This window comes from Mus pahari, chromosome 2, assembly GCF_900095145.1.
Source record: "Mus pahari chromosome 2, PAHARI_EIJ_v1.1, whole genome shotgun sequence".
NCBI lineage: Eukaryota > Metazoa > Chordata > Mammalia > Rodentia > Muridae > Mus > Mus pahari.
This window is the reverse complement of record NC_034591.1, coordinates 107,746,595-107,768,674: the sequence shown is the minus strand read 5'-3', so window position 1 is coordinate 107,768,674 and position 22,080 is coordinate 107,746,595. Positions and strand designations below refer to the sequence as shown.

General features: G+C 49.5%; 1 protein-coding gene across 3 annotated transcripts in view; it reads left to right on the top strand.

Annotated features, from left to right (window-relative positions):
• Positions 1-22,080, top strand: part of Iqsec1 (IQ motif and Sec7 domain 1) — a 329,946-nt gene that overhangs the window by 155,126 nt on the left and 152,740 nt on the right. The window lies entirely within an intron of this gene.

Sequence of the window (22,080 nt, the reverse complement as noted above, 5' to 3'; positions counted from 1 at the left end):
TTGGGGACTTGCAAGGTTACTGTGAGTTCATTTTTTTTTGTTGGTCTTACTGAATGATTGGTGAAGCTGGGAACTTCATAAGAAAAACAGGCTTATTGGGACCTCTGCTCTGAAGGCTGGCAAGTCCAAGATTGAGTGGGTGGCATCAGGTAAGGACCTAGTGCTGCTTTCTGCCACTGGTGGGAAAGCAGAGGGATCAATGAAAGCATGCAAAGGATGTGAACAGGAGGAGGGAGGAGCCTTGTCATAGCAGCTCTGACAGGAAAGCAGTGCTCATACCCTCTAGATGCACCAACCATTCATGAGGCTCCACCCCAAGAAGGGGCAGAGCAATGGCTAGGTGCCTCCCTTCCTCAGCCTTCCAGTTTAATGTAAGAGTCAAGGCCTGGGCCATGTGGTGGGTGGGTCCCTCCCTGGGTCCCTCCCTGTACTGCAAGTAAGTGCTGCAGGAGCTAGCAGGCTACATGCAGAGCCAACTGAGAGCTTAATGGACACCCTCAGGAACCGAAGTAAGAGTGGAGAGTCATTGGTGCGCCATTGTGTCCTGGTGTACATCAAGAGGCAGACCATGCCTCTTGGCTCTCATTCTCCACTCTCCACTTGCAGGTGACGTGGGATTCAAAGCCCTCCAGGCTGTCAAAATGGGCCATTCCTGAGGCTCATTCTTTTTTTTTTTAAATTAATCATTTTATTTGTTTACATTTCAAATGTTATCCCCCTTCCCTCTTATGCTGCATTCAAAGAGGACACTGAGGTAGACTGGCCACTTGAAAAAAAATGAGTCATTAGAAGAATTATCAATGCCACAGCAGCATGGTGGGCCCAGAGGTGAGTCCAGCTCCCTGTAGCCGAGTGGGAGTCCCTTTTTGTAAGTTTGAGAGGAAAGGGTTCTGTGCTATGTGACTCATGAGTAGTCTATAGGACTGCACGCAGTCCAGCTGTCTCTGATTGCTGAATGGTAGGGGGATAGAATCAGGTATTGCATTTCAGGGAGTGAATGTATGGTGTTAAGGACTTGGGGGGAATAGGGAGGAGAGCTACTTTAGTTAATATGCATCCATCATATGGGGTGAGTCACAGATGGTCTGGTAAACTGGAGCCTGTACACAGAATCAGCTACGAGGGTGGGGAGACACGGCTCAGATGTGCATGATTTGAGCAGCAGCCTAGTCTGGGTTATTTCTCCAGTGGCTAAGGTGGCAATACTGGTCCTCACTCTGCATCTGTCCAATTATTGGTCCCCATGGCACTTCATAGTGGGATCACATGGCAAAACCAAAAGCCACTTGCCTAGAGGCTAAGGAATGAAACAGAAAAAGAGGAAGGGGTTGGCATTCCATAGTCTCTATAGGGAGCCACACCCCCTTGGTGACCTTCAGACCTCACTCTGGGCCCCACCTCTAAGGTTCCACCATTCCCAACATTGGGAGCCATACTGGAACCACTGTGCCTTTGGAACCTTTCCAGAGCAAAACTGTTATGTCCACTTAAATTACGCCCAATCCCAAGACTGTTGTTGGGTACAGGTAGGGCTGCATGGACAAGACCTGTAGGAGAATTGGTGAACAGCTTTGTCCGGATACCTCTGTTGGAGTCATTTAGCACCTGTCTGGAATTTTTTAAATTCCAAAATATTTTAGATTTACAGTGATGCAAACAAGAACAACACCTCCCACATGCCTAGACCATTCCAAACACCGGGTAAACAAGCATGGCATACAGGACTGCCCTGCAGGCAGTCTACAGTCACTTCACCTGTATCAAACAAGTCACAGAGCAGCAGTACTTGGCAAGTAGCACAGAGTTTGGATATGAGCCGGGCTGATATGGGCCCCATATGACACATGCACCCCACCTTGGTATCCTGATCACTTGTGTTGTGCATTTTATCTTACTAATACTAAAGAAGGAAGGGAAGGGAGTAGTATGTGCTGGAGGCACCTACGCCCTTCCCTAGGTGCACTGTCCCTCTTGTCCCCTGTAAATGCATTAACCATGCTGTCCACATGTAGGCCAGCAACTCGGGAGCTGTCATTCCCACTGCTCCTCAGTCCTTGACTCCCCACGGAGTATGCCTTGCTTACCCTCTGGACATCAATTTCCATGCTGCCATTGACCCTGCAAAGCTGCCTGTGCCATCAGTTTGGAGTTGGCATCTGAAGGATGGACAAGTTAGAACTTGATGAGGTCTTGCCTTTGTCACCTGCATCCCTTTCTGAGTCTATTATATTGGCTTTCTGGATAGTTCCTGATTGAAGCTTTGCCCCACAGTCTAGCATGATTCTTAAAGGGACTCTGGCTGGCCTGAGCTTGGTGAGCATGGCTCTGGCAGGCCTTGCCCTTCTCCCCCATTTCCTCTGCCTTGCTAAATACCATTAGATTACAATTTCTAAAGCTAGCCACCAACATCTAGTCCCTTATTTGGCCAATCCTTTCTCTTCTTGATGCTCACTATCAAGGTCTAGGTATCAAAGTATTGAAGTCCAGCCATCAAAAGCCCCATTTGGCTCACCTAATTAACATTAAAATTAAACACCTCATTCTAACAATGTTTCCCCTTTTACCTTTAAAAACTGCCATTTTCCTATGGGCCACATCTGTTTCCTCTCTATGTAGGGTCCTTTGTCATCTCTACCCTCTGAGACAAACACCCTTTCCCCCTCTCCTTGTTCCCTTCCCCTTCTCCGTTGTCCTCTATCTTCTGTCTTTGTCTCTTATTCCCTGACCTATGTCTCTTTTATGCTGAGAACTTGGACTTGGGGGCCCTGAGCCAATACAGTTCCCTTACAGTTCGGGCATGTATGGCGCCACTCCTGCTTTACTTGTGAGGTGTGCTTGGTCGGATAATGTACAGTTCTTAGGTCAAGGTGTGCACATGCCCCAGCACTGCATGGCTCTTTCCAGCCTCCCTTTCCATTTCTTTTTTTGTTTTTGTTTCTGTTTGGTGGTTTGGTTTGGTTTTCCTGAGACAGTCTTACTACGTTGCCTTGGCCTCAGATTCCTAGGCTCAGCCAATCTTCTCACCACAGCTTCTCAAGTCGCTGGAACTTTAGGTGTTTAACCTCCCAATATGGAGCAGCCTCTCCTTATTGACTGCTATTTTGAAGTTCTGCCCATGCCAATAAGTTCTGACAAGCTGGTGAGTGTGTTCAATGAGGGCTCTGGAAGGCTTTCTACCTGGAGTTGCTGAGCTCCTATTCCACACCCTGATGAGCAAGGCACTTCACCCTGGGGGCCTCCCCTCACATCAGGAAGGGTGGCTTCCTGAATTGTAGGAATTCTCTGGAGGTCATCTGCAGGAGGGAGGAGGGTGCTAGGAGGCCTAGCACTCAGTGAGGAGCTCACAGATGGCTGCCTGTAGAAGTGCCAACCCAGCTAGTGTCTGAGCAGTGTGGGCGTCCATGTGGACTGAGTCAAGATGTGCATACGTTTGCACCCATAATTCTGCCCAGAATATTCCTGAAGTAAACTCTGAGACTGAAACCAAGCAAATGTCTCATATTGTCGCTTTATGACTAAAAAATGTTGGCAATGGCCTTGACATCTCCAAATAGGGGGTTTGCCTTATAATATACATTATAACATATGTAGAGAGGAACCATTAAAAATTAGGGTTGTGGAGACTTGAGAGATGACTCAGCAGTTAAGCATAGGTACTTAGACCTGAAGTCTATTTTCAATACCCATTGTTGGATGGCTGGTAACAACCTGTCATGCCAGCCCCAAGCTGTCCAACATCTCTGGCCTCTTCATGCATCTGCACTCATGTGCACAAACCCATGTACCCAATCGGTTGGGTAATTCCAGCACTTGGAATCCAGGGACAGGAGGATCACCACTGGGGCAAGGACAGCCTGATCTATATAATGAGTCCCAGGCCAGATATGGCTGCATGATGAGAACTTGTCTCAAAAGAGAAAAACAATAGGGTTTTTTAAATGAGGCCAAAGGTTACCCATAAAATAATGGATAGTGGGAGAAGCCTTGCTTCTGGAAGCTCAGGTGTTACACCACTAGGCCAGGCCAGGACTAATGTCATGGGAGGTGGCTGACTCTAGGTAGGGTTGTAGGTGGTTTAGTTTTCTTAGGGACATTTTGTCAGTTCTGTACCCCCTCCCTAGGCATGTAGCCAAAGAACAACCTTGGGTGCCATTCCTCAGACACTTTATACCTTATGTTTTGAAACAGAATCTCTCCTGACTTGGAGCTTATCAATTCAGCTAGGTGGGTCATCCATGTTCTAGAGAGCCTCGGATCTCTGCTTCCCTAGCATTGGAATTACAGGCTTATGACACAGTGCAGGGATGCTGGCGACTAGACTCATGTTAACAGTCATGTGAGCAGTCCCCATATCTGTTTTCTGCATAAAGCATTTGGGTGGCATGAAGCACTGGTTCTCAGTGCCCACACATCAGTATGGGGCTGGTCACATGGGAATGGTGTCACCTTGTTCAGTGCTGTAGGGAGGAAACAGGATGCTGTGGATTCCCATACATCTTTCTGGTCAGATTCAGAGGCCAGTTAAGGACCCCATCACACGCCCATGCATCCAGACATGAACCATAGCACTAAAGCTAAAAGCCCAGGGTTTGGGTGAGCAGTGTTCTATATTTATGTGGTCATCAGCAGGGCCAGAGGAAGTGGCATCCAGTTAGTGGGAAGAGAGCAGAGACCACCAAGACATAATGAAGGACTTTATCAGCCAGCTGCCCAGCAAACCCTCCTCTCAAACTTCACTGTTGAAATAAATGAGTCCAAATCCTAAATATGTCCATCCCATAGCTGCTGTGTGGCCTCAAGAAAGTGAATTAACTTCTCCAAGGCCCAGTTTCTTCTTGTGGAATGTGGAAAGTCAGTGAACTGGTCACTGTGAAGATGAGAAAAGGAAACATCTAGTGGAGCCTGCTGTCTAGTTGGCTGTGATGGCCATAGGGTGGCTGTCACATGAGTTGGTGACTACTTCCTTCACTTCTCTAGATGAGGACCAGGCACTCTAGGTTGCAAAAGATGTGAATTTGCTTCTCTATAGTCAGAACTGGCTGGTCCTTGCTGAATGTGGGGTGCAGGTGCCCCACCTGCCTGACCCAGAGGCCTGCAGTGTCTGAAGTCCCCCTGCACTCTACTGCTGGTGCCTCAGCCCTGGCTCTTCAGCTGGCTGTCCTGGCATGATGCTTCACCTCGATTATGCTGTTTTCATCAGGTGTGAGGATCCAGCCCTTCCCCCAAGGTTGGAGAGGACAGCAGGGCACAGGTGTGGGGGCATCCAGATGGCAGAGCCAGCCGCTCTGTGGTAATAGGAAAAGTAATGGTGTGGCTTTAAACAAACTTGCCATTCCCCGGCCAGAGAGCCAGGAGCCTGTGGTCTGCTTCCAAGCCTGAGGAGGAGGGAGGACATGATCTATTGGTGCTGCTGAGTACTGGAGGGGGGTTAATTAAAAAGATGGCTGGAAGATGAATTTCTGGAGGTACAAATTGGAAACCAGTGGAAGCTATTGATCTGCTTAATGGGAAGCCAATGGAGTCAGAACGGGCGGTGGCCAGGCTGAGGGAGGGCATGTGGATGAATCCTTCCCCTCAGCTGCCTTCTGAGTGAGGGCATGGGCAGAAGGGTTGAGGTAGAGCCCATTCTGACACCCTGGTAGGGAGCTCAGAGATCTCATCCCAACCCCTTGTCACCTCCAGTGGCCTGGTTTTTGACAAGTTGACAAATGTCTTCATGCTTAGCCCCTGCCATCCTGCTTCCTGAGGTGGTGGGAAGAACTAGGAAGGGATGAATGAAGGTGAGTGTGGCAGGCATAAGTTCTTAGTGCTGCTGGCAGATCATTAGGACCCAAATCGCTGTCCTCCAGGCTCACATATGTAATTCGCGGAAAGGCAAAGAAAAGGGGACCCAGTGGCTGCAGGTTCCGTTGGCAGATGAATATGAGAAGCATCAACCATTTCCCAAGTCCCACGAACTCTGACCAGGCTCAGAGTTGGAATGATACCTGCCTGGCCTATGTTCTTTTCCAGAGCCCTGGAATGAGCAGAATCCAAGCTTCACAGCAGTTCTCTGAGACAGGGGAATGGCTGTGAAATAGCTGGAGTCAAGCTACCCTCTTCCCCTATTCTCAGCTCACAAGACAGAGAGAGCTTGCAGGTGAAATTTGCCCCAGGAAAGGAGGCCACTTCTGTCTTCTCTATATTGGTTCCTGGACTTTACAGAGTTTGTCTCTGAGACAGAATTGACAGGCTGTGTCAGTGTCCCTCAGAGAGCTCTTGGCCTAAGTCTTTTTTCTCCCTTGCCCCTCAGGTCCTCTTTGGGAGCTTGATGCTCTTTACTAATAGACCTGCCTGCCCACCCCTGCCTGGGTGTCACCTAGTGGGGTACCACTGTTTCCTCCTCTCTGCCTCTGGGCTTCCCTAAGTCTGATCTACCCTACCAGCACCAGAGGGAGCTTTTAAACACTAAATCACCCTGTCACTGATTTGAGACCCCTGTCTCCCACAGAGCTTGCTACTGTAGATAGTACAGTACCAAACTTCTTCACAGCCTCATACCATGGCCATGGTGCCAACCTCATAGTCTCCCAGCTCTCAGCCTAGCCTGCCTCCTTCCTCACTTCTTTTGACTCAGCATAGGCCCTTCTGCCAGCACACCAGCCCTTCTCCATCCCCAGGACTTTTGTACCTGCTGTCCCTGCTGCCTGGACCACTCTTGCCCAGGTCTTCTCATATTGACTGACCTTGTTCAGGCCTCTGCTAAGGCTGCCTTCCTGTGTAGGTTCTCCCTGACCACCCCTATGAGCTCTCACAGCTGACTGAACATCCTCTTGAGACGTCTTTTGCATGCACTTGTTCATTAGTTTTCTGTCTGTCCCTCTACTTGCTCAATCCCCAGAGCCAGGGTTCAATAAACACTTGTAGAATAAATCAATGAACAACTGCAGATCTGTAGGAATTCTGCTGGGAAAGAATCTGGCTTGCCTGCAGCCCTGGGCCCTGCAGGAATTACCAGCACTTGGTGGTACTATGCTGATTCCCCAGGTGTGACCTAAGAATTTGTATACCCATAGCCCTCTCAATCCATGGCTCCATCCAGCTTCAAGCCTCAGAGTTAAGTTCCCAGAGATGTTCTAGAGACCTGACACCCATAGGTAAATGAAGGAAAGTCCCCAGAGCGCTGACTCCTATGGAGGTTGTGACTCTGCCCTCCCCTAGCATTGAGCGACATATATGCCAGAGGATACAGTATGTGCAAAGGGTCCTACACAGGAAGAGTGTGGTGTGCAAGAGATGAAGGAGCCTGCTAAGCCTATTTTAGAAGGAGGGACAGAGGGAAACACAGAGCTGGGCCCTATTCCCTGTCTGTTCTGTCCCAATGGATGACAGACTGAGAACATGGGCACTTTACCCTATTCCTTGCTCCTGCCCTTGTTGTCTGCTGCAAAGCCCATAGGGTCTTCTCACCATTCTCTGTACAGAATCTTCCCAGCTTCACCCAGAGTACAGGCCAAATCTTTCATGACACCCTACTATCCCTGTCACCTGCAACCTTCTCACCTTTCCTCCAGCTCTGCTCTTAACCTCTCTGCCTGGTCACCCTGGCCTTATGCTGTCTCCAGAACACTGCAGATATGTCTCAGGGCCTTTACATATACTGTGCTCTCTGCTGGGAGTGCTGGGGCACCACATAGGGGCTGCCTTCATGTGTGTTCTGCTTTTATGGGCCAGTGAGGGTAGGCAGGGCTAGGGGATGGAGCTTTGATGCTGTGATGCAAAGGAGACTTCCTGCCATTTGGGGAACCATGGACAGAGACCCAGAACTCTGCTGTGTTAGGGTTACCTTCTGGGAAGGGAGCCTGCCTGTGAGCCTTTCTCAGAGCCACCTTTATGTTTAGGGTGGTGGCAGCATTTGACTAGAGCCTAAAACTGTTTGTCTTCTTGCTCTGAGGTGATTGAACACTTGGCAATGGCCTATGACCCTAGTCACTCTCTGCAGCCACGTGGACACTAATACTGTTCTATATATACCCATCGGTCGATACAGTCCTTGCCTGTCATTTAAGAGGCACAGCAGGTGTGGGACACAGTTGGTGGGGTACCTCTTTGGGACTCAAATCTTGGCTCGCTGGGGACCTCTGCCTGACCCCTGTTGTCTTTGTCCTTAATGTACTGGTCATTGTCTGGTGTCTGAAGAGATTGTGTGGTGACAGCATGGCTGGTTCCTAATCTATATCCTCTGGTATGGCTGTCAAAAGTGGGTAAATTAGGGTCTTTTAGTATATGCACAGGAGAACTTTAGAACCTTCTCCAAAGCAGAAACCCTGTGCATAACAGCTGCCACTCTTGATTCTCTCCTCTAGGTTGCTGGGAACCAGGAAGCAACTTTCTTTGTAGATTCGACTATTTTAGGCATTTCATGAAAATGGAGCCATCTACTCTGATGATATCACATATCATCTCTCATGCTATGTGATATGAGCTTTTAAAAAGATTTTCTTTTTTACTTTGAGTTTACATGTATAAGTGTTTTGCCTGCATACATTCCAAGAGGCCAGAAGAGGGCGTTGGATGCCCTGGAACTGGAGCTACACACATTGGAAGCTGCCATAAGGGTGCTGGGAATCAAACTTGGGAATATCTGCAAGGCTAGGGAATGCTTTTAAACATTGAACCACCTTCCATTAACCACTGTGATGTGGTATTTAACTCTCCATCTCTACTAGCTCAGGGCCTTTGCACAGCTGCCCCTGCCTCAAGCTCCTTTCCCTGATGTCTCCATGGCTCCATGCCACCCACATCAGTGTGGCCTTCTCTACTCCCCTATTTGTATTAATGGCACTCTTTCCCCTCCCCATCCTTTCCATTCATAATTTTATTCATAATTTTTTCCTTATGTAGAACGGTCTTTACATCTTCTGGTGTCTAATGAACTGTGCATCCTTTGGAGCCCACTTCCATAGCATGCTATCAGTTCCCTGCCTTCTATGCCCTCAAATACCTAATTCTTACTAGATTTTAACTTGTCCACTTCCTTGTTGGTACTGTTGCCAGTCAACCTCCCTGAATAGTCGGGGACTTGCTCTCATCCTACACTCTGCCCTCAGTGCCCAGAAAGGTGGGCACTGTGCATAGTGGTACTTCAAAGAATGGTTGTTGAATGAGTGAAAAGATGCTGGGGTCTTCTGGAACCCCCATTCTGTTCTGACACAGCCCAGGGCCAAGTGAGGCCATGAGCCACCTTATGTCAATATGGACATGAAGGACACTCTGGGGTGGGCTCAGGGATGCTCAGCTTTGGTGTCCAGAGTCTGCATAGATTGGGAGCTTCACAGGCTAAGCCCCTTCAGGATGGATAGTACTCAGGACACTAGAGCAGATGGACACAAAGAACAGACTTGCCCAGCTTTCCAGTGACAAATGGCGGGTGATGAATGTTGGGTCTGTGTGTTATTCATCAGTTTAAAGTTGACTGCACAGCCAGAGCAATTCCGGGGGAAAAATGCCCCCCCTCCTTCTTCCTCATCAATCATCAGCTCTGTAGGCAGCTACTGAAGTAGAGAGAAAGTGGGGCTAGAGAAATAAAGGGCCTTCAAGGCCCAGTGATGTTTCCTTAGGCTTGTGACCTAGGGGTGTGATGGGCATGCAGAGGGGCTGGACCAGTTCCCAGGGGAAGATTGGGACTTCAGCTGGCCAAGTAGCAAATGTAAGGGGAGCCTGGTGCTGGGTCTGGGGTTGCACAGCAAGTAGCCAGGTTAATACCAGACCCAGGATGTGGACTGAGATATGGATTTGCTCGTCTCTGCTCCCTACGAACTGTAAGCAGTGAATTTCCTTGCCCTGGCTTTACAATATTCTCTATGAGCCAGCAACCAGTGTGCCCTTCCATGGTCTAGGAGATAAAGGGCAGCCCAGGACATTGTCTGGCATGAGTTAGGGGAGGGCAAGGAGTTCTGTTAGGGAAATCTAGCTGTTGGACACAAAAGCCCAGTGCCTGTTCAGGAGATGGTGGGGCTAAGATAGAAGCAGCTCCTTCTTGCTGGGACAGTCTTGTCAAGCATCTATACCTTGAGGTGGCTGTGCCTTTGCACGGGTTGTTTCCTTTAGGAATATGCTTTCTTTCTGAGAAAACTCTTATGCTCCTTTAAAAACCCACCTCCCATAGCACGTCCCCAGCAGTGCCTTCCCAATGATAAGTCAGCATCCTGCCTTCAGGCTTGATTCTTGCTAGACTGAATCCCTAGTGGGAGTGTCTATGCCAGTCACCTAGTATGATATTGACTAGTTCTCTTGAATGACTAAGTAACGGAGAAGGTAACCCCATGGATTAGTAGGGCTCCCTCACTTGCCCTTGCTTTGAGGTCATTTAGAAACCACTGTTTCCCACATATAGACAAACTCCCAAGGGGTGATGTCCTGGGTGTGGTCCATTTCTGTGTCTCCCACTGCCCAGGTGTCAGACAGTGGTACACCCTTGGTACTCAATAAGTGTCTGCATGAGTGGGAAGGAAACAGGAGCTGGAGGCTGAGCCCACTCTCAGGAGGTTGGTACACACTTGCTGCTCAATAGATGTCAGCACAAATGGGAAGGAAACACAGTGACAGCAGGCTGAGCCCACACTTGGGAGTCCCACTGAGTCAGGGATGCTTCAGGCATTTTTGCCCATTGCTTTGCCTCATGATAACTGACATCGCAGAAATGGTCCATGAGGCAGGTCTATGGAAGTGGATGCCAGGGTGGGAACTATCTAACTGAGGGTCTCTGAGAGCTGGCTTTGCCCCTTCATGAGCCTCCTATTGGTGGAAATGCAGTGTAGAGCATGGCCTTACTCTGGCCTCCCCTCCAGCCTTCCTCCATGCTGCTGGCTCAGCACTTTTCCTTTGGGCCTGCAGACACCCCACCTTCCCAGCTCCTCCAAGCACAGCTGCAGCCCCTCCCACCCTGCCAATCAGACTCCCATTGTCTCCACATCTGCCTGTGCTGCAAATTGCTAGTGTGAGTCTCGCTCAGCATCCTCCATGGGAGGACATCCCGGCTCTTTTCCATAGGCCCCGTTCCTAAAAGGCTGGTGATTGCATCCTCAGTGTCCTGCCAGGCCTACCCAAGGGGAAGGCAATGGAAAAAGCCCCAGGTGTCTGTGGAGAGGGGTGAGGCAGTGATGAGCACCCAGCAGGAAGGGGTTGTGGCTAGAGATGGTTCTTGGTGCATCAAGCAGGGAACATTTAGGAATGTCCTCCACTCCATCTTTCTCTCCTGGTGCTGTGGTAGCCAGAAGTCAGCACATTTCTAATGTAGCTTGGCAGAGATGCATTCCAGGAGGGCCAGGCTGGTTTCAAAGGTTCTGGCTCAGGAAGTCCAGATAGGTCCAAGAGGGTACTCACAAATCCTCTGAAGATCCCATGGTGATTGGGACCAAATATGTACAGTACTCAGGCACCAAAGGGCTGCAGGAAGAACAAGGATGAGGCTGTGCTAGGGTCACCTCCAGGGAGTAGGTACACAAGTGACCAGGTCTGACCTGTGGGGTATAGCTGTCAGGCTGCATGAGCTATGAATGAAGTAGAGAGAGAGGGAGAATATTCGGAGGAGGTTGGCCCCAGATCCTGTGCTGGGATCAAACTAACCACACACCTACATTGCCACTTGGTAATGAGCACTACCAGCCCTCAAAAACATGCTGTGCTTAGCCCAGGATTGATAAGTGATACTGAGAAGCCTGATAGATGCTGAATTCCAATTTCCTGCTACCCTAGAGTCCCAGTTTAGATCCAGAAAAGTCCAGTGCTCTCTGAAGGTCACAAAGCTGAACAGGGATCCTGAAGAAGGCCCGGGAGTTTACAGTTGAGGTAGGTATTCAGTCAACCTGAGTCTGACCCCATGGCTCTCTTCCTGGCCATGCAAGTAGCCAGTCCCCTAACCACTTGGCTTTGTTTCTGCATCTGTGCTGTGGGGCAATAATGGAGTTGTCTTTGCTGGGCCATCCATTGGAAGTGCCCAGCATTAGCTTGTCACAAGATGGGTCATGAGAGAAGCTGAGCCAGATATGATCTTGAACCACGATGCTCATGTTTAGGTAGAAACAGGATGCAAGAGGCCCAGCTCCTGTTCCTGTATCTAGCAAGCCCTTTGGCTCAGCAGTGAGCTCACCAAGCAGTGGTAGATCTGTGAGGTAGCTCTTCTAGGCTGTGGTCCTGCATGTGTCAGGGAGAATCTTGGTCCAAGTCCAAGTCCACTGGACATATTGTCCAGGGAGCAAATGGTCCAGCCCATGAGTCAAGCTTTGCTGATGAGATATAAGATGATACCACAGTTTGCACCATCTGGGATTCCAGCCTTGATTGGAGGTATTGTCAGAGGAGCAAATGGTCCAGTCCCTGAGTCTTCAGGTTTAGCTGATGGGGTATAAGATAACATCAGAGTTAGCACAATCTGAGTCCCAGGCTCCCTTGCTTCCCTGTCATCATTCTCAGGAAGTCTGTAGCTTAATGACAAGGTGGCCCCTGTCTTCCACATTCACACTTCTGAAGCCTAGTACCCAGAAGATTCTGTCTGGGCTGCTTCTCATTGGCCAGGCAATCACTCAGTCCAGAAGGCATGGAGGCTTTAGCCAGCAGAGCTAGATCTCATGTACATCTTGGGCCTGCAGTGGGGGAGCTAAGACCAAGAGGGTGGTCCACCTGAGTCCTTGAATTGGATATGGCAAGAATTCCAAGCATCAGGGACCTGGAAGTTTGCCTGCAGAGGATCCAACCACAGCTGGAGCCTGGACATAAGCAGAGGATGCAGTCATGGATCCTGTCTACATAGTCCTCAGTGCCCATATCAGAACCACTAGGTGTCAGTGCTTCCTTGTGCTATCGGCCACTTGCTACACACTGCTTACTGGATGAAGAAGCCTCCTGTAGGGCAAAGGGCAAAAATCACATCATCAATGGGCCCTGCCTTCCTGGGTCTCCATTCATCCATGGGCTCTAGGATAAGGTCTGTCCAGGAGGAAGCCCAAGGAAAAGCTGGCTGGCAGCTTTCTTTGTTTGGTTTTGGTTTTGCCTTATTCATATGGAAAGTAGGCTTTCCAGCTCCAAGGACCCACTGAATGCCTATGGGCAGACAGGAATGGAAGCCTCCAGTCCTCTCTGTCCTTAAGCCTGGACAGTCTTAGTAGATGTGAGGACAGAGGTTCTGAGTACCCACCTAGGGACCACAGGCCCTTTTATTATGTGGGGTTTGCTACAATAATCCCAGAGATTGAGATGACACCAAGCATTTGGGACACAGAGGACTGGAAGCTGGAACTCCAAGGTGCTCAGCAGGCCTATTTGAGAAGGTGACATTTGAGATGATAGTTTTGGGGAAGGGAAATGACACCATGGGCATAAGACAGGTTAAACAAAGGCCCTGAAGCTTGATAAAGTCCTCTGCTTTGAGGACAGAAGGATGCCAGTGTGTCTGTGGCAAAGTAGCAGACCCAACATTGGGATGTGAGTCTAGAGAAGTAGACCAGGCTGAAATGGGACAACCTGAAGACCTATTGTCTTCCTGTTACATGCTCTATGACCCATGCCTGGATAACAGGCCCCACTGAGGCTCTGCAGCCGGAAGTAGCAGAAGGCGTTGAAGTTATCTGAGAGGGGCCAGCAAAGTAGCCTGAGCATGGCAGAAGCTGACTGCAGGCCTGAGGAGAAACCCAGCATTCCCCCGCAAGCCCCCACCCCACTCCAAGTCTCACTGCTGTGGGACCAGCCATATGGGGTTTCTTACTTTCCCTGATATTGAGGCAGCCAAACACTACCCTCTGCTGGTATATCTGTGTATAACACTCAGAGCTTTTCTGAGACCTGACAGCCTCTAAGTCTCCTTCTGCAACTGCTCAGTCTTCATTGTTTCCCTTAGCTCTAGACAGGTCTGTCTTCCCCTTTACTCCCTTCCAAGCTGTTTCTTCTGACCAGGCATAGTACAGAATAGTTTAACCCTAGAGCAGCACTTATCATGAACTCTGCCTTGCCTCTGAGCCTCAAGACCCAGGAAACTCAAAAATAACCCTCCTGCTTTAGGATGGCCCAGTCAGGATCCCCCCTAGTCCTGCCTACTCTCAGCCACCTAAGCCACCCCTTCCTGCTCATCTTCCACGGTGAAGTTGAACTCCAAAGGATGCCCCCAGGGGAGTGACAAAGTCTAGGTCCTCCACAGAACATGTGACTCTCAGGAGTTACCCTCTGCTTGTCTTCACCTCTGTTCTGGATATATCTATAGCACCTGGATTACAGGAGAGGACAGGGGTCTACGTATGAAGTGGAGCAGAGCAGGGCAGGGCAGTCCAAGAGGCCATGGGGCCAGGCTGTAGCCCAGCAGGAATGACTCAACTGTAGCAACTCAGCTTTGCTATGGGCTTCCAGGACCCTCCTCAGTTCTGACTTGCTTCTGCAGTAGCTGCAAAGCTTTTTGTCTGGAAGGGTAGGAAGCCAGGAAGGAAGGAGGGAAGAGAGGGGATAGGTGAGCCCATGGTAGAAACATAAGACCGAGAATATTCATCCCTTGGTATCTGAAGCAGACACCTTTGTACACCAAAAGCTGGCCCACTCAAGCTCCACATCTGAACACAACGTGGGTATCCATGTTAAATGACATCCACGTTCCACAACATCTCTGGTAGGTCTGGATGGGCTGTAAATATCTTACAGTATCTAGTTCTGCTGTGTGGGTTAAGGTAAAGACGGGAATCTGGCTTGTTCTGCACATATATAGTGTCTTTAGGGAATATGTCCAGTCTGGATGAGTCCAGGAATGCAGAGCCTACAAGAGCCCACACACTTGAGTAAGAGAGCAGGGCCCCAGGCCTCACTCCAACTTGGGTCATAGAATCCATGTGTTTGTTCATCTATTCAGTGAGGAACAACTGTGTGCTGGACACAAGCTTTGGAGCCAATCAGTGAATTCAGACATGGTTTTCCAGCCCCCTTCAACCCAAGGTGATACCCTCTGAGAATGACAGTGGGCCTGTGGGTGGGGCTACAGAGAGAGATGGTGAGGGGCTACAGGGGATGGGGTGGGAGGAGGACCTTGCTGGACCCATGTTGAGTGAGCCCGAGACTCAAATGATAAATAGTGATGGACAGCTTTGGAGATGGCAGAAATTAAATGAAGGGGGTTGTGGTTAGGCCAGAGTATCTAGTGATCACTGCAGCCCTCGAACAGAGAAAGTTCAAGTCAGCCAGGGGGCACAAATGAGTTATCTTTCAACATAACGACTAGATTTCTCTGCAAGGAACATACCCTAGGGGATATGGTCAGGGCAGTGCTGCTGCTCTGCACCTGGGCTCCATTCAGCCTTCCTGGTGTGTCCAAATGCTAGTGGGTGTGGTGCATATGTGAGTTTGGGGTCCTTGTCTGAGACCTCTATAGAGTTCACTGGTTGACAGGACATGGGGGGGGGTCTCCTGGCATGGCGGATGCCTGAATATCCCGGGAGAAAGAACACAGTGGGAAGCAGGGGTCTAAAGGATTTGGGGGCCTGGCTAAGGACCTGGGGACCACCTCTGTAGGAGGTTGTAGGCTCATGGCTCTGCAGACCCAGGGTTTGGGAAGGAGGTAGCATCCGTGCCTCAGGCAGAGCAGCCAGTGGCCTGCCAGGTTACCAAAGGCTACAAGATTCTGGCACCATGCCCACTGCCTATCATTCTGTTACACATATTCTTTGTGAAAAAGATTGTGCAGTCTACACAGCTCTGGGACATTGTTTCCATCAGCAGCTAATAGCTGTTCCATGCAATTGTATAGTGCACAGGCTGCACCCCTTGCCCTGCCTTCACCTACCTCGTTGCATATGCCCAAGGACACTGTCGAACATTTATCATAGTGCACTCTGCTCTCATTGGCCCACTGTACATGTTCACTCATCTGATTTTCATTTTTAAATATTTTTAGTTTTATTTGTGTCTATGTGTGGTATATGCACAAGTGCAGTGCCCTCAGAGGCCAGAAGAGGGTGTTGTCTCTCATGGAGTTGTGAACTACTTAACATGGGTGCTGGGATCTGAACTCCTGTTTCTGTAAGAGCACCAAGTGCTCCTGATCACCGAGCCATCTCTCTAGCTCCACTCATTTGCTTTCTACAACCCTCTGTGAGAAGGAACAGGACCGATTTTCTAAGTCAGTTTCAATCCCCACAGACCACTCTGAACCTCTATGGGTCCCCACCTTCTTCTTACTAAGACAGCTCATTGGCAGTCTTAGTAATTGCTAGATGGCTGAAGGTTTTTGTAATGATGCATTTTTCTTGTGGTTCTCACCACAGAAAGTTGGCATTGTGGTTGTTATTGTTATTATTATTATTATTTATTTGTGGGTGAGCTGAGATTCTAAGCAGGGCCCAGCCTATGCTAATCAAGTGCTCTACCATGGAGCTACACCTAGATTGTAGAACATTTGAAGAGGGCATCCAGTTGACCAGGAATCCCAGCCGAGAGATAGCAACATTTCCCTGTGGCATGCAAATTTCTTCAACCAGAATTTTTGTGGCGTTGTTCTGTTCAGACTGAACACACACCATGCTAACTTGCTTTTTTCCTGGTATCCATTGCTGAGAGTGCCCCAAGGAGGACCCCGTACCAGAGTCCTGTGGTGGTGTTTATGGTAACATCTAGGAGCCCACTTTGCTGTTGTCTGCGTTGCTGGTTAGCTTTTTGTAATTTTGCTTGTTAGTTTTCACTGAGAATGTTCTAGTGTTACCTCACATTCTATAGAGAATTGGTCAGAGTCACCCTGGCAGAAGAGAACAGATGGCAGGTCCCTGGGAGAAGTTGTGGTGGGGCTGGAAGCATGGGCCGTTTGCTGGGCATCAGCACTAGAGGGCAGGAGCACCACAGCTGGGGCCGGGATGCCTTCCCTTTTGCCCCTTTCCTGCCAAGGTTCATTTCTCCAATTGGACCTAACTCTGTCTCCCACGTTCCTAGAGCCAAGGTTCCATCAAGGCCCTCATGACTCTCTGGAATCCTCCTTGTCCCTCCTCTAGCACTTGCCCATCATTGCTGAAAGGAGGGGGTCTTCCTTCCTCTTACCATAGACCTGCACTGTGTTGTGTAAAGGTATGTGATGCTGCTGTCACTCAGAAGCCCATAAGAGCCTGTATTGCCTCGTCTCCTACTTGTCCTACTCACTCACTCTCTACTCCAAACTATCTCTTCTTTCTCTCCTTATCCCACACCATACTCAGGGCTTATGCTCTCTCCAGAATGAAGGTCCTAGCAGTCAGATACTGTGTGAGCTGTGGTGACTGTGTGGACTTCACCATACAGGGAAGTAGTAGTGAGTGAGTACCTTCATCACCCCTGCCCACCACTGGAACAGACAATCACCCCAGCTCCCCCTTCCCCCCTACAAAACAATTAAGGGCCTTGCACAGTTCCTTTAAGACAGGGCTGTGGAAAGAGCTGAGGAGCCAAAGTGGTCCTCATCTCCCAGCAGGAGTGTAGCCTTTCTCACCTCTGCCTCCCTGTTTAGTTAGGTCTCAGAGCAAGCCTGGGTCAGCCAGTGTCCTATACATATGAAGGAAGGTGAGCATGGCAAATTCATGGGGATTATGGTAGGGCCACCTGTGGCCTGGGGACCTGGCCCACTGGTCCCTTTTACATAATCCAGTGCTCTGTGAGTTCTCTGATTTGCCTAATTTACATGTAGATCTGCCCTGTCCTATGAGCCCAAGTACCACTGGGTAACCCTGGTTGGGGAGAAAATCATGTTGGTCAAGGTTCTTCCTGTACTGGACGCTGCAGTCTCTAGCGGGTATACATGAGCGTGCCCAGAGCTGGCCTGAGGGGCCCTTGTGAGAAGTGAGGTGAATAGGAACAAGAAGACGTGTTGCTGAGTGCTTAATTCTGAGACCCTGAGCTGGGAGTACAGAGCAGGGCAGGCATCCACCCTGCCTGGCACCCTCTTACCAGTGAGCTTCCAAGATCTGTACTAGGTCTCACAGGCTGTGTGAGACCATAGTGATCAAGGTTATTCCATGGCAATGTTTATGTGGATGTCTGTCAGTGGAGGGGACTGGCTGATGCATGAGGTGCATTGTTTATAATTGGAAAAAGCACACAGGAAGCCCTGAGTTTGACCCCTCAGCACCTCATAAAGCAAGTATAGTTGTGCGCACCTGTAAGCCAAGCACCAGGGATGTAGAGGCAGGAAGATCAAGGTTATCCACATCTCCACTGTGTTAAAGGTCAACCTTGATTACAGGAAACTCTGTTTAGAAAAAGAAATTAGAAAATCCTCAGACAAATTTAGTTCTGGAAGTGGGGCTTCTGAGCCATGAACAGAGCTTGAAGTCACTGCCTCACAGTGAAGTGAGGGGCACGGCCTAGCTCAAGTTTGAGAACTTCCCAACCCAAAGTCCTCAGCTGACGTTTCTCTAAGACTTGACCACTGGACTCACTGCCTAATGAGAGGTGGGGCTTCTGGGGGCGGGGAGGAGTGTGAGTTGGAAAACCCTAGAATCACTGTATCAGGTTTGGTCCTAGATCCCTCTGCACTCCTAGCTCAGGGTCTCTAAGTTCAACACCCCTGTCTTGTTCCCATTCAACCTACCTCCCAGACTAGGCCCTTCAGGCCAGCTCTGGGCATGCTCAGTTATTCCCTCTGGAGGCTGCAGCATCCAGTACAGGGTAACATTGATCAATATGTTTTTCTCCCTAATCATGGCTACCCAGTGTAACTTCTTCAGGTGTGCCTTGGAAGTACCATCACTAGCCTTGGCAAACTTGTTGTGCCATAGCCAGCCTGGGACACTGAGGCATGCCTGGCAAGGAGGGACTGGTGCCAGCCCTTGTGGTCCCAGATGTTCATTCCTTCCCAAGCATGCCCTAAGGTCATTTTTTAGCTATCTTGGGGTGGGATTCGGATCTTCTCCCCCAAGTCAGGGAATGGGGCACCCAGTGATATCTGGTGTGCTGCAGAAAGGAGTGTTTGCTGAGATTCTAGAAGTCCACACACATTTCCAAAGATAATTGCTTAGGAGCCATTCCTTTATCAGCCACCTTGCATTTGAGGGGAGGAGCTGTAGACAATGGAATCCCCATCCCAGCCTGCCCTACAAGGTCTTCTGTATCTGGAACACTGGCCACAACTAGGATTTGGGAGGCATGTGACGTGCAACTGCAGCATGAAAAAGCCTACGCTCTGCAGAGTCTGTGATTCAGCCTTCCAAAGTGATGCTGACCTGAGTGTTTGCTGCAGGAAAGGACACACAGTGTGAGGCCACTTAAGTACAGCTCCAAATACTCACCGTAGCTTACACTGCTCAGGATGCCTGCATGAGGACAGCTGAGGAGGAAAGGTTCCCTACAGATCATTCAAGCAGTTTTGGGAGCCTGAGAACTGAGTGAGAGAGGATGCTACAGAGACGTGACCTCCAAGGCTTCCGGCATGTTTATCAAGTGAGGTTTTTCATTACAGGCAGCTGATGCTTTAGGGTTCACAGCGTTCATCTTTATGTCTTCTGGGATTTTTAAATTTTTTTAATGTCATAGCACATTATCATTTTCCGGATCCATGCAGTACTTTCTATTTCCTGCACGCATGCATATGTGCATGAATGCGTAGGAAAAGTGCCGGAAGGCTGCACTCCAGACAGATGAGAACCATTTCCACTGCAGAGATGAGCAGGAGAAGTAAGATGCGGGGTTGCGGGGAAGAAGGCTCTTCTTACTTTATGAATAGGCATTCTTGATGGGGCTGGTGCAGCACACCTTTCATCCCAGCATTCCAAGAGGCAGAGGCAACCAGATCTCTATGAATTCCAAGCCAGCCTGGTCGACACAGTAAAATCCAGGCCAGCCAATGTTACACAGACCCTGTCCCAAAAAGAAAAGATGATCATGTTATTTTTGCACTTTGCATTTTACTTACTGAAAATGTAAAGCTTCAGAAAAAGAAAAATACAGTGCCGGGGTGTGAAGTGTGTGTGCTTGGGGGACTGGTACAGGTAAAAGTGTATAGACTCTAGAGCTCCACAGTTAGTCCTGTGTCCACCTAAAAGAAGGATGGGCTGCTGTCCCTGTGAAGAATGTCCAGTGCTGAGATGCATGGCTGCCTGCCTGGAAAGATGGAGACTGGCATATGTCCTTGTCATATGCCAGCAGCCTTCTCTCCCTCTTCCCAAATGTTGTTATGCTCCTGCCTGGGGACAGATGGCCACAGGTTGGAAGACAAAGGCACTCTGCCTGAATATCCCTGTCAGCCTGCAGGTTGGAATTTTCCAGTCTATGAGGCAAAGTCCTAGATAGGAAATTTCTGGAACCAGCCCTGGAAGCGACTGCTTCTCCTAGACTGCAGAGATGAGATGGGGACATGGGTCCAGAGACTGGCTATGAAGTGCTCTATGTCAGCCTCAGCCTGAACATGGAGATTGTTGGGTGGTCCTGTCTTACAATCCTACCCAGGGGCAGGCAGTCATGCAAAGCTGACTGCCACTCACTCCCACCTCAGGCATCTGGTCACAGTTGAAGTAGACAGGTGCAGTCTGCCACACCATTTCTGTGACTCTGAAACCTGTGTGCCCTTGAGCTTCACATCTTCAAAGTTGGGCCAAGCACTGACTCTCACTCAGTGATAGCAAGCTCCTGCACTTTCTGTTGCTTCCTGGAACTCAGGAACTTCTGGGATCACAAGTTAAGAGACCAGCTGGAATGTCAACTTTATGGCGTTTCCTTTATCTGACCAGACCTGACTGGTGCCAGGCAAAGAACATCAGGTGTGAGAACAACTGTGTGCTGCACTCAATGCTTTGTCAAAGCCTGAAAGCCTTGGCAGCTGTTTCTGAGTATGGAGGTCTTTATCACTCACTCTAAAATACAGCAGGATCTAGATGTGTGTGCCTCTCTGGAAGAGCAGCCAGAAAAGGTACAGGTATACAATGGATGTCATGGGTCCAAAGGGAGGACAAGAAGCAGCCCAGGATGGGGGCTTTAGAGCAGAGTGCACACAGGGTAGACAGTTCTCAACCACAGCTTCAGTTGACTCGTCTGTGATATGAGAGTGGGAAAAGCAGCTCCTCTTTAAGAAGTTTGAAAGGGTACCTCTTGAGCACAAGCACACGGGTGGGGTGTTAGAAACCACTCCCCCACCAGGATGCCTTTATGAGCAGTTGTGGTTAATGACACACCTTTCTGATATGGTCTCAGCTTTGAAAACAATAGGACCCCCCCCAAAAAGAAGAACCTCTTCTGATGCTGTGGTGGTATCCTGATCTTGATAAAACACAGTGCAACTCAATCAAGGAGAGAGAGTGGGCCAGTTTACCATGTGCTAAGCCTACATAAATCTGAATTATTCCTAGGACAGCATTCATGGGGTGGGGGGCTCTCATGGGAAGACTGGCCATTTCTAGAGCCCCCTGCATTTGGCTGCCCAGCTGCTTCAGCAGCTTCTATGTTGCATACAAGGACACTCCTCCAGAAGAATGAAGTCCTCCTCATCTGGCCTCTGTCCCTCTTTGCTGTGTAACTTTCCATAAGTTTTTCATTGCCTCTGAGATCCATTTTCTCTGTAATAAAAGAACAAGAACTCAAGAGTGGAGCCTCCCTTAGCACAAGCTCTTTGCTCAGAAAGCTTCTGCCATCGCAGTCCTCGGGTGAAGCCTCATGGAGAGGCCACCTTTTCCCTGCCCCCACCTCAAGAAGATGGCTCCTGCCTCCCCCTTCTCTCTTCTGCTTGGTTGAACCCTGATCTGATTGCCAGGCACAATTCCGAGTTCTGACTTTTATGTTTTCTCCTTGTCCCCACCTCCCACCCCCTAGAATGTATCCTTGATGAAGGCAGATGCTCTGCAGGCACACTGGGAGTGCTGGGGGGAGGAGGGGGAAGCCAGGGAGGGGAGGCACTAAAGCTAGAACAGACTGGCCCCAGCCCAGGTTATGACTGGCAGCAGTGGTCCAAGCTATGTCATTTGCTATGCAGTTACTGTATATGGTCAGCCCTCCTGAACCAGTTACACAGCTGTCATGATCCCATTTTATAGTAGCACATCTGAGATTCCCAGGAGACACTCTGCTTGCTGAAGTCTCATGGCCCCTAACTCCAGGGCACAAGATCTCCTGAGTTCTTAGTTT